This window comes from Equus asinus, chromosome 21 (assembly GCF_041296235.1).
Source record: "Equus asinus isolate D_3611 breed Donkey chromosome 21, EquAss-T2T_v2, whole genome shotgun sequence".
Classification (NCBI taxonomy): Eukaryota; Metazoa; Chordata; class Mammalia; order Perissodactyla; family Equidae; genus Equus; species Equus asinus.
In genome coordinates, this window is record NC_091810.1 from 77,311,507 (window position 1) to 77,324,942 (window position 13,436).

A 13,436-nucleotide genomic window follows, 5' to 3' on the forward strand; every position below is an offset into this window, starting at 1 on the left:
ACTTGAGATAGGAAGTAGTAGAATCTACTTTTCTATGTTATTTCCATATTCACCTTGTATTTTGTTTTCTTCTAGCTTTGCAGATGCAATCTAATATGTAGAAACTATAATGGATAGGGGTTGTTTTTCTTTGTGGGCATAAGTGTCGTCCGGGGGGTTCTAGATGGTTTAAAATTCAGATCAGTGAGTAGATAAAGCAATTTGTTTTCATATCCAGTCAATAATCTGAATAAGACAGCTTTCCCTCATTTTGTGCCAACACCTTATATGGGGGTAAGAAGTTACACAACTGTACTACTTTCTGTTAGTAGGTGAAAATAATTTTTAGTTGTAAATGAAATGAAAATAATTTGTTTTCAGTTTGTAGGAGTAGAAATATGAACTTTTCCCTCAACTTTGTTCACATTAAAATGTTTATAAAGCATATATCTGTAACAATTGCAGGGTTTTATTCAACAGGTGTCACTGTCAGGATTTTATCTTTGCAGTTCGTAAACTGTAATCATACTTGATTGCATTTAATAATTTTTAAATTTTATTTATTTTCCAGCTTTATTGAGATATTATGACGTATAACATGTAAGTTTAAGATGTACAACATGATGATTTGATACATGTATATATTGCCAAATGATTACCACCATTAGGTTAGTTAACACCTCTATCCCTTCATATAATTAGTTATCTTTGTGTGTGTGTGTGTATGTGTGGAGATAGCATTTAAAATCTGCTTACTTAACAACTTTCAAGTATACCTATATAATACAATATTGATAACTATGGTCACCATGCTGTACATTTGATTCCCAGAACTTATTCATGTTATGGCTAGAAATCTGTACCCTTTGATCAGTTACATGATTACATTTTAATTTATCAGCAATGATTTACACTATATCCTAGTAAGAAAGGTAGACAGTCTTTGTTTAGATCAAGGGTAACCGACTCACAACTGGGAGGCTAAATGACAGCTGACATTTGGCTTCAGTATCTAGAAGACAATAGGGAGTGATGGAGATCATGGCAAATAGCAGGTATTAGTTGCTGTTCACCTCTGGGCCATTGTTGCTGTGCAGGTGTGCCTAGTTCTTTTAGAACTCTAGTTTTTTTTAAGAATCCAGAAATCCAGAATCTTATGAGAAAATCTCTTTTTATAAATGTTGGTAAGTCACTATTTACCATTGATAAAAATTGAAAGCTCTGGCTTTTAAAGAGAGACTAGTAAGGGACCAGTTTGTAATTGCTAGTTTAGATCAGCTTAAGAAAACAAAGTACAAAACAAGATCCCCCAAAAACAGTTTTCTTTGAGATAAAATAGCCAAAATGATCATAAAATTAAAAAAAATTGAGATATAATTTATATACCATAAAATTCACCCTTGTAAAGTGTACAATTCAGTAGTTTTTAGTATATTCACAAAGTTGTGCAACCATTACCACTATGTCCAGAACATTTTCATCATTCCAAAAGCCACTAGCAGTCACTCCCTATTTCCCCCTCCTTCTAGCAGCCACTAAGCTTCTTCATAAATTTGCGTATTCTAGATAGTTCGTATAAATGGAATCATATAATCTGTGGCCTTTTATGTCTGACTTCTTTCACTTAGCATAAGATTTTTAAGGTTCGTCTATGTTGGAGCATGAATCAGTTGGTTAAACTTTTATATCATGTTTTAAGAGTTTCTAAAAAAAAAAAGCCCCTATACTTTCATGCCATTTTACTGCCTTCTGTAGTGTGCATATGTGTAATCTGAGAGGTTGTTTGTTTCTGTTTTCTGACTTTGTTTTATAACTGGAGTTAAACTTTGTTTGCAGTAGTACTAAAGGATGACAGCTTTTACATTTGAATTATTTTTGTGTAGGAGCCATCTTTTCCCTCCCTTCTGGGATAATGGTCGTTAGGTAAGGATGCTTGATATATTGAGGCTTTTTTTTTTTTAAAACAGAGTTGGCATATATCAATGAGTAGGTATGGGATGGATGAGAATAACTTAACCACTGTTTTGGGTAGTTAATAAGTTGTCAGTTGATCAAGTATCCACTAAGGGCAGAGGATTATTTGACCTTTTAGTAGGAAAAAAAAATAGGTGATCCTTAGAAAATCATATAATTGGGCATACAGGATATATGAAATACTTGAAAACTGATACCCAGATATTCAAGTATTCTATATGGAGTGTCCCCTTGCTTTGGGTTGGAGACTGTCGGGGACACAAGAGTGCAGTAGCTACCATTTTTGCCCTTAAGAATCCTGTTGGCTAGAAAAGAAGAAAAGACACGCATAAATGCACTGTCTCTGAGATACTTAACGTGAAAAGGTTTATAGAAGTTGAAGAAAAGTATATGGAGCATATTATTTGGAAAAGTAACTAACATATAGTTCAAAAATAAGTGTGTCTTATGTTTCCTGATTGCTTCGGATACTTTGTATAATACAGTGTAGAACTCGGAGAGCTCTATAAGAGATACAGATAATATGTTTCAGAATTCAAAAAGGATCAGATGATCTGATTGTAGGCAGAGGGTAACCCTCATGGCAAGGGAGGTATTTTAGGTTCACAGGAAGGATTTGTTGGAAGCAAATAGTTATGCAGGAAAGCAACAGGAGGGAACTATGAAGGCAAACCAGAAAAAGCGGATGGTATATCTATGTTGGAGTGGTGAGGAGACAGCCCTGATTGGTCTCTGTACTTGGAAAGCTGGCAGATAGATTAGCTAAATTAACAGTCACTGCATTATGAAGTATTTGAATACAAGGCTAAGAAGTTTAGACTTGATTGGTAGGTGATGGGAAGTCATAGCTGGGCTTTCTTAACCTAGAATCTGTGAAGGGTTTCAGGAGGAATGTGCGTATTTGTACTTTCCTCAAGAGGATTCGTAACTTTCAGAGCCTGTGAGGGGTATCATGAAATACCCAAAAGTTAAATAACCACTACATTATAGGTTTTAGAAAAGTAGATTACGAAAGACAAGTGGGGACACCCAAGACCAGTTAGGTGGCTACTGCTGTAATTCAGAACATATGTAAAACATTTTAGTACAAGCTGAGTATATTAAGTACTAAGCAAGAGTTTGAATGGTACTAAGTATGTTTTTAAAGGATCCTCATAGCTCTATAAATGGCTCACTTATGTGTACAGTTGAGAATATCTTATATTCATATGACAGTTGATGACTTTTGTTGCCTAGTACCACTAGGGTAAATTAAACATGAAAATGCAATTAAACATTGATTATGGTAGTAAAAATAAAGAACAGATAATCCAGAGAGTTATAGTTGGGTTTTGTTAGGTTTTTCAGCATATTATCTTATTTCCTTTTTATTTTTCTAGTCTAATGTAAAATTTATATTCAGTGAATACACTGTACCTGGGCTGAAGTGAGATGCCCCTGGAAAATGTTCTGTTCCTGGAAAAAATAGTTAAGGATTAAGTCTTTTTGTTCTGGATAATGTGTCCTATGGACAGTTCACATCAAACCAATCACACAGTAATACTTCTAATTTAAAGCAAAAACTAATAAATCTCCAGTTACTTAAACCAGTAATGTTTTAAAGTGTTGTGATACATTGTACAAAACAATTAAAGTCCTCAAGTTCTTTAGGGTTAATTTCTACACCTACTCCCCAACCTCAGTTCTTAGTTATACTATTTAGTGATTCATCCACCTTCCTTTTATGATACTGATTAGTATTCTTCTGTGTGTATACCGATTGGCATACGGAGCAAAGTCTGGATAAAATTACTACTCCCACAACTTTAGTGAGAAGTTCACTTTTGCATGGTAAATTTAAATCCAAATTCTTAATTAGTGATTTATTAATTAAATTAATTATAAATTAATTAAATTTATTATAAATTTAAAAGTATGTCTTTTCTACGCTTAAGGATTTAAGGCCACAGTTAGTATTAAAACATGCAGCATGGGACTGTTAAAATATTTAAAAAGGGAAATCAGGAAGCAGTTGCTTCTGAAACAGATACTTGTTCCAGAAGCCTAGAATGAGAGTTATTACAGTTAAGCAATACATTTAACTTTATTTCCTATTACCTAAGGTACCAAAAAGACCCCACAAACTTTATTTCTTGTAGTAGGAAGTATATAAATTAGCCTGGAGAGGTAACGTTTTCTCTTGCTTCCATTTCTGAATTAAAAGTTTGATAGCTCTTTCTTTTTTAAACAGCTTTTTTTTTTTTTAATTATTTTTTTCGGATGTACATCATATTTCGAACTCTGTATACATTACATCATGTTCACCACCGGAACACTAATTATAGTGCATCCCCTCACATGTGACCCTAATCACCCCTTTTGCCCGCTCCCTCCCCTCTTCCCCAATGGTAACCACCAGTCCAATCTCCAATGCTGTGTTTTGTTTTTTTGTCGTTTTTATCTTCTACTTATGAGTGAGATCATATGGTATTTGACTTTCTCCCTCTGACTTATTTCACTCAGCATAATACCCTCAAGGTCCATCCATGTTGTCACAAATAGCTGGATTTCGTCATTTCTTATGGCTGAGTAGTAGTCCATTGTGTATAAATACCACATCTTCTTTATCCATTCGTCCCTTGATGGGCACCTAGGTTGCTTCCAAGTCTTGGCTATTGTGTATAATGCCGCAGTGAACATAGGGGTGCAAGTATCTTTATGCCTTTGTGTTTTCAAGTTCTTTGGATAAATACCCAGCAGTGGAATAGCTGGATCATATAGTAGATCTATCCTTAATTTTCTGAGGATACTCCAAACTGCTTTCCGTAGTGGCTGCACCAGTTTGCACTGCCACCAGCAGTGAATAAGGGTTCCCTTCTTTCCAAACCCTCTTCCAACACTTGTTTCCTGTCTTGTTAATTATAGCCATTCTGACCAGAGTGAGGTGATACCTCATTGTAGTTTTGATTTGCATTTCCCTGATAGCTAATGATGTTGAGCATCTTTTCATATGCCTGTTGGCCATCCGTATATCTTCTTTGGAGAAATCTCTGTTCAGATCTTTTGCCCATTTTCTAATTGGATTGTTGGTTTTTTTGTTGTTGAGCTGTATGAGAACTTTGTATATTTTGGATATTAACCCCTTCTCTGATATGTGGTTTGCAAATATCTTCTCCCAATTGTTAGGTTGTCTTTTCGTTTTGTTGATGGTTTCCTTTGCTGTGCAGAAACTTTTTAGTTTGATGTAGTCCCATTTGTTCATTTTTTCTTTTGTTTCCCTTGCCTGGTCAGACATGGGACTTGAAAATATGCTGCTCAGACCAATGTCATAGAGCGTACTGCCTATGTTTTCTTCTAGAAGTCTCATGGTTTCGGGTCTTACATTCAAGTGTTTAATCCATTTTGAGTTGATTTTTGTGCATGGTGTAAGGGAATGGTCTACTTTATTCTTTTGCATGTGGCTGTCCAGTTTTCCCAACACCATTTATTGAAGAGACTCTCCTTTCTCCATCGAATGCTTTTGGCTCCCTTGTCAAATATTAGCTGTCCATAAACTTGTGGGTTTACTTCTGGGCTCTCAATTTTGTTCCATTGATCTGTGTGTCTGTTTTTGTGCCAGTACCATGCTGTTTTGGTTACTATGGCTTTGTAGTATAATTTGAAATCAGGGAGTGTGATACCTCCAGCTTTGTTCTTTTTTCTCAGGAATCCTTTGGCTATTCGGGGTCTTTTGTTGTTCCATATAAATTTTAGGATTCTTTGTTCTATTTCTGTAAAAAATGTTGTTGGAACTTTGATAGGGATTGCGTTGAATCTATAGATTGCTTTAGGAAGTATGGACATTTTAACAATGTTAATTCTTCCAATCCAAGAGCACGGAATATCTTTCCATTTCTTTGTGTCTTCTTCGATTTCTTTCAACAATGTTTTATAGTTTTCAGCGTACAGATCTTTCACCTCTTTCGTTAAGTTTATTCCTAGGTATTTTATTCTTTTTGTTGCAATTGTAAATGGGATTGTATTCTTAATTTCTCTTTCTGCTACTTTGTTGTTAGTGTATAAAAACGCAACTGATTTTTGTACATTGATTTTGTATCCCGCAACTTGACTGTATTCCTTTATTATTTCTAAAAGTTTTTTAGTGGACTCTTTAGGGTTTTCTAGATATAAAATCATGTTGTCTGCAAAGAGTGACAGTTTCACTTCTTCTTTTCCAATTGGATCCCTTTTATTTCTTTTTCTTGCCTGATTGCTCTTGCTAGGACTTCCAATACTGTGTTAAATAAGAGTGGTGACATTGGGCGTCCTTGTCTGGTTCCTGTTCTTAGAGGGATAGCTTTCAGTTTTTCTCCATTGAGAATGATATTTGCTGTGGGTTTGTCATATATGGCCTCTATTATGTTGAGGTATTTTCCTTCTATACCCATTTTATTTAGAGTTTTTATCATAAATGGATGCTGTATCTTGTCAAATGCTTTCTCTGCATCTATTGAGATGATCGTGTGATTTTTATTCTTCATTTTGTTAATGTGGTGTATTACCTTGATAGATTTGCGGATGTTGAACCATCCCTGCATCCCCGGAATGAAACCCACTTGATCATGATGTATGTCTTTTTAGTGTATTGTTGTATTCGATTTGCTAGTATTTTGTTGAGGATTTTTGCATTGATGTTCATCAGTGATATTGGCCTGTAATTTTCTTTTTTTGTGTTTTGCTTGTCTGGTTTTGGTATCAGGATAATGTTTGCTTCGTAGAAGGAGTTAGGAAGCCTCCCCTCCTCTTCAGTTTTTTGGAAGAGTTTGAGAAGGATAGGTATTAAGTCTTCTTTGAGTGTTTAGTGGAATTCACCAGGGAAGCCGTCTGGTCCTGGACTTTTATTTTTTGGGAGGTTTTTAATTGCTGTTTCGATCTACTTACTGGTGATCAGTATATTCAAATTGTCTACATCATCTTGGTCCGGTTTTGGAAGGTTGTATGTTTCTAAGAATTGATCCATTTCTTCTAGATTATCCAATTTGTTGGCGTATAGCTTTTCATAGTATTCTCTTATTATCTTTTGTATTTCTGAGGTGTCCTTTGTAATCTCTCCTCTTTCATTTCTGATTTTATTTATTTGAGCCCTCTCTCTTTTTTTCTTGGTGAGTCTACCTAAGGGTTTGTCAATTTTGTTTATCTTTTCGAACCAGCTCTTGGTTTCATTAATTTCTTCTATTGTTTTTTTAGTCTCTATTTCGTTTATTTCTGCTCTGATTTTTATTATTTCCTTCCTTCTGTTGATTTTGGGCTTTGTTTGTTGTTCTTTTTCCAGTACCTTTAGGTGCACTTTTAGATTGTCTATTTGGGATTTTTCTTCCTTGTTGAGGTAGGCCTGAATTGCTATAAACTTCCCTTGTAGAACCGCTTTGGCTGTATCCCACAGATTTTGGCATGTCGTGTTTTCATTTTCATTTGTCTCCAAGAATTTTTTTATTTCTTCTTTGATTTCTTCATTGACCCAATCATTGTTCAGTAGCATTTTGTTCAATCTCCACATTTTTGTGGCTTTTCTGGTTTTCTTTCTGTAGTTGATTTCCAGTTTCATACCTTTGTGGTCAGAAAAGATGCATGGTATTATTTCCATCTTCTTAAATTTATTGAGACTTGTTTTGTGGCCTAATATGTGATCAATCCTTGAGAATATTCCATGGGCATTTGAAAAGAATGTGTATTCTGTGGTTTTTGGATGGAATGTTCTGTATATATCTACTAAGTCCATCTGGTCTAATATGTCCTTTAAGGCGAGTGTTTCCTTATTGATCTTCTGTTTGGATAATCTATCCATTGGTGTAAGTGGAGTGTTAAAGTCCCCTACTATTATTGTGTTCCTGTCTATTTCTCCTCTTATGTCTGTTAATAATTGCTTTATATATTTAGGTGCTCCTATGTTGGGTGCATAGATATTTACAAGTGTTATATTTTCTTGTTGGATTGTTCCCTTTATCATTATGTAGTGCCTGTCTTTGTCTCTTATTACAGTTTTTGATTTAAAGTCTATTTTGTCTGATATAAGTATTGCTACCCCCGCTTTCTTTTCTTTGCCATTTGCATGGAATATCTTTTTCCATCCTTTCACTTTTGGTTTGTGAGTGTCTGTAGGTCTGAAGTGTGTCTCTTGTATGCAGCATATACATGGATCTTGTTTTTTTATTCTGTTGGCCACCCTATGGCATTTGATTGGAGCATTTAGTCCATTGACATTTAAAGTAGCTATTGATAAATATGTATTTATTGCCATTTTGTCACCTTTTTTTTGGGTGTTTTAGTAGTTCTTCTCAGTTCCTTTCTTTTTCTCTTGCTCTCTTCACTTGTGGTTTGATGGCTATCTTTAGTAATATGTTTGATTTCTTTTGTCTTACTTTTTTTCCTGCTTATTATAGGTTTCTGGTTTGTGGTTACCATGAGGATCCTATTTAATATACTATGCATATAACAGTCTATATTGAGTAGATAGACTCTTTAGCTTGACGTCTTTCTAAAAGCTCTACTTTTTCACTCCCCTCCTCCCACGTTATATGTTTTTCACATCATATATAGTCTTTTGTTTAGCGTGTGTCTATACATTACCCTCTTATCATTGAAATAGGTAATTTTAGTACATTTGTTTTTTAACCTTCATATTATCTTCGCAGGTAGTTGATCTGCTGCCTTTACCATATTTTTACCTTACAAGTGATTTTACTGCCTGTTTTTTCTTGTTGTTGTTTTGAGTTTTTTTTCATTTTTTTTTATTGAGTTATTGATAGGTTACAATCTTGTGAAATTTCAGTTGTACATTAATGTTTGTCAGTCATGTTGTAGGTGCACCACTTCACCCTTTGTGCCCACCCCCCACCCCACCTTTCCCCTGGTATCCACTAAACTGTTCTTGGTCCATAGTTTTAAATTCCTCATATGAATGGAGTCATACACAGATTATCTTTCTCTCGCTGGCTTATTTCACTTAACATAATTCTCTCAAGGTCCATCCATGTTATTGCAAATGGAATGATTTTGTTCTGTTTTGCAGCTGAGTAGTATTCCGTTGTATATATGTACCACATCTTCTTTATCCATTCGTCTGTTGATGGGCGCTTAGGTTGCTTCCACGTCTGGGCTATTGTAAACAGTGCTGCAATAAACATTGGGGTGCACAGGACTTTTGGGATTGCTGACTTCAGGCTCTTTGGATAGATACCCAGTAGTGGGATGGCTGGATCGTATGGTAGTTCTATTTTTAGTTTTTTGAGGAATCTCCATACTGTTTTCCATAGTGACTGCACCAGTTTGCATTCCCACCAGCAGTGTATGAGGGTTCCTTTTTCTCCGCAACCTCTCCAACATTTGTTGCTATTAGTTTTAGATATTTTTGTCATTCTAACGGGTGTAAGGTGATATCTTAGTGTAGTTTTGATTTGCATTTCCCTATGATCAGCGATGATGAGCATCTTTTCATGTGCCTATTGGCCATCAGTATATCTTCTTTGGAGAAATGTCTGTTCATGTCTCCAGCCCATTTTTTGATTGGGTTGTTTGATGTTTTGTGATTGAGTTGTGAGAGTTCTTTATGTATTAAGGATATTAAGCCTTTGTCAGATATATGACTTGCAAATATTTTTTCCCAGTTAGTGGGTTGTTTTTTTGTTTCAATCCTGTTTTCATTTGCCTTGAAGAAGCTCTTTAATCTGATGAAGTCCCATTTGTTTATTCTTTCTATTGTTTCCCTTCTCTGAGAAGGCATGGTGTCCGAAAAGATCCTTTTAATACTGATGTCAAAGAGTGTACTGCCTACGTTTTCTTCCAGAAGCCTTATGGTTTCAGGTCTCACCTTTAGGTCTTTAATCCATTTTGAGTTTATTTTGGTGAATGGTGAAAAAGAATGGTCAATTTTCATTCTTTTACATGTGGCTTTCCAGTTTTCCCAGCACCATTTGTTGAAAAGACTTTCTTTTCTCCCTTGTATGCCCTCAGCTCCTTTGTCAAAGATAAGCTGTCTATAGATGTGTGGTTTTATTTCTAGGCTTTCAATTTTGTTCCATGGATCTGTGCACCTGTTCTTGTACCAGTACCATGCTGTTTTGATTACTGTAGCTTTGTAGTATGTTTTGAAGTCACGGATTGTGATGCCTCCCGTTTTGTTCTTTTTTCTCAGGATTGCTTTAGCAATTCAGGGTCTTTTGTTGCCCCATATGAATTTTAGGATTCTTTGTTCTAATTCTGTAAAGAATGTCATTGGGATTCTGATTGGGATGGCGTTGAATCTGTAGATTGCTTTAGGTAGAATAGACATTTTAACTATGTTTATTCTTCCAATCCATGTACATGGAATGTCTTTCCATCTCCTTATGTTGTCATCCAATTCTCTCAGAAAGGCCTTGTAATTTTCATTATATAAGTCCTTCACTTCCTTAGTTAAATTTACCCCAAGGTATTTTATTCTTTTTGTTGCGATGTTTTGAGTTTTTTTTGATAATTTTTTTTCTTTTATCTCTATTTGTGGTCATTGCTTTCCCACTTAAATAAGTCCCTTCAGCATTTCTTGTAGAACTGGTTTCTTGGTGATAAACTCCTTTAATTTTTGCTTGTCTGGGAAGCTCTTTATCTCTCCTTCCATTCTGAATGACAGCCTTGATGGATAGAGTATTCTTGGTTGTAGGTTTTTTCCTTTTAGCACTTCAAATCTGTCGTGCCATTCTATTCTCCACCTGTAGGGTCTTGACTGAGAAGTCCGCTGACAGCCTGATCGGCTTCCCTTTATATGTCACTTGTGGCCTTTCTCTTGCTGCTTTTAGGATTCTCCCTTTGTCTTTAATTTTAGACATTTTGATTATAATATGACTTGGTGTGGGCCTCTTTGGGCTTCTCTTGTTTGGAGCTCTCTGTGCTTCCTGAACTTGGATGTCTGTTTCCTTCCTCAGGTGAGGAAAATTTTCCTCTGTTATTTCGACAAATAAATTTTCTGCCCCTTTGTCTCTCCCTTCTCCCTCTGGGACCCCTATAATCCGAATGTTAGCACACTTGATATTGTCCCAGAGTTCCCTTACACTGTTCTCATTCTGTCTAATTCTTTTTTCTCTTTTCTGTTCTGTTTGGGTGATTTCCTCTAATCTTTCATCTAGCTCGCTGATCTGTTCTTCTGCTTCCTCTACTCTGCTATTGAGTCCCTCTAATGAATTTCTCATTTCGAGTATTGTATTCTTCATTTCTGATTGGTTCTTTTTTATATCTTCCAGTTCTTTGCTGATGTGCTCACTGTGTTCATCCATTCTTCTCTGCATATCGGTGAGCATCCTCATTATATTTTGTTTGAATTCTTTGTCAAGGAGGTCTCTAGATTCTGTTTCACTTAGTTCTTTTTCTGGTGTTTTGTAGTGTTACCTTGCTTGGAAGGTATTCCTTTGCCTCCTCATTATGCCTCTTTCTCTGTGCTATTTTCTTTGTACTAGGTGAGTCGGCTGTGTCTCCTGATCTTGGAGAAGTGGCCTTATTATGTATGAGATGCCTTATGAGGCCCAGCAGTGTGCTTCCCTCTCATCATCAGACCATAAGAACCAGGAGTGACCCCTTTGTGGGCAACCTGTGTTCTTCTTCTATGGCAGGGTTGCTCCCACTGCAGGTACCCAGGGAGTCTGATCTTTCTTTCCCTGGCCAGCTGTTTGTAAATCCGGTTTGGAGGGGCCTCAGCACTGTTGGCTACAAAGTCTATTAGCACACTCTTATTGCAATTGTCCTCTTAATTGGGTTGGTACCCAGTGTAGCTGGTTGCTAGGCTCAGGGGCGTACAGTTGTGATAGGCCTGAGGCCAACAAGGCTGTTGTCAGTTCTCTTGGGCGTGCAGCTGAGTGGGGCTAGCCCTTGGCCTGGAGGCACTCAGTTGTTTCAGGCTTTGGAAGGTGGGGCTGATCCTTTTTATGGCTATTTGTGAAGCACAAGTCTTCTGCCACTGATAAGCCTCACCCCCCCACTGGACCACATACACTGTCAACACAGTCTTGCTCCGTGCACACTTCTCAACCCCCTGGAATGTACCCTAGTGCCACACTGCAGAGGCCCCCACGTCTGCCCCAATGCCCCCCACAGTTCACCTGGTCCTCACGCAAGCCCTGCCCCACAGAGGCAGACACCCTTGCCTGCCTGTAGAGGATCAAGGCACTCAGTCAATGCAGGCTGAAAAGTAGCCTGAGGGCTTGCTGCTAGGTGGGGCCAGTCCCTATGGCAGGTTGCCTGCCCTGGCTGAACTGGATTAAATCTGTGCTCTAGTGGGTGTGGCAGACCCCTGGGCTAACAGCCCAAGGGATGCACCTCAATGGCCCCTACTGGTGTCGTATCAGCACGCCTGGACCAGCTCAGAACAATGGCCCCCACCAATGTCTCAGTCTCCGGAGAGGATCCTGCTCTCACCAAGATGCCCCCAGAGCCCACCAGGTGAGTCTTGTTTCACCAAAGGACAGTCAGCCTTCTCTCTGGTGATTTTAGGTTGCTGCAATGAGTGAGTTTGTGGGTGGGCTGTTTAAGACCTGGATCTTTTTGGTTTTCGGCCAATAGCTTTTCTGGGGTGTCCTCGCTGCAGTTAATAGCCAACAAAGCCAGACAGTAAGACCCCCCTGTCAGTTGGGCTGAGTCCGAAGGATGGTTATAGCAGTATTGCCCCCGCTCTGGACCTCACTCCTTCAGGGAGGGTTCGTACCTTAGGTTGGCTCCTGCCTCGCCAGCTGAGAAGCTCCGCTGCTCCCAAAGGTGGCTTTTTCCCTCTCCTACCAGAGTTACTGCCTCTTCTGCTTTCGTCAGGACTGTCCCTTGTCCTTGGGGTTCTTTTTATACAGTTTTCAGTTTTTAATCCAGGGTGATTCTTCCCAAAATTGTTGTAACCTGGTTGTGTTTGTGGGAGGAGGCGAGTCCAATGTCTGCTCACAGTGCCATCTTGACGAGATCACAGCCCAAACAGCTTTACTGATATAATTCACACACCAATTTAAATTGTACAGCTCAATGATTTTTAGTATATTCACAGAGCTGTATAAGTATCACCATGATTGATTTAGAACATTTTATCATGCCAAAAAGAAATCTCTTACCCCAAACCTGTCACTTCCCCAAACCCCCATCTTCCCCAGCCCTAAACTACTACTGTATTTATTTTCTGTCTCTATATATTTGCCTATTTCACTTAGCGTTTTCAAGGCTCATCCATGTTGTAACATGTATCAATATTTTTTTATTGCTGAGTGATATACTCCATTTTATCATATAGCACATTTTATTTATCCACTTAACAGGTGATGGACATTAGGGTTATTTCTCTTTTTGGCTAGTGTGAATAATGTTGCTATGAACATCTGTGTACAAGTTTTGTATGGACATAAGTTTTCGTTTGTCTTGCATATATACTTAGGAGTAGACCAGCTGGGTCATATGGTAGCTCTGTATTTAGCTTTTAAGGAGCTGCCAGTCCGTTTTCCAGAGTGGCTTCACCGTTTTGCATTTTC

General features: G+C 37.5%; 1 protein-coding gene across 8 annotated transcripts in view; it reads left to right on the top strand.

Moving 5' to 3' along the window:
* ANKRD28 (ankyrin repeat domain 28) overlaps positions 1-13,436 on the top strand; it is a 198,854-nt gene that overhangs the window by 2,341 nt on the left and 183,077 nt on the right. Inside the window, exon 2 of one of the 8 annotated variants that reach the window (XM_070493118.1) lies at positions 11,184-11,232. The exons of 5 other annotated variants lie outside the window; for them this stretch is intronic. The gene's annotated coding sequence lies outside the window, so the exon portion shown is untranslated. Of the gene's footprint in view, positions 1-11,183; positions 11,233-13,436 lie in introns of those variants that run through there. 2 more of the 8 variants (XM_070493117.1, XM_070493121.1) reach the window with 2 other exon arrangements.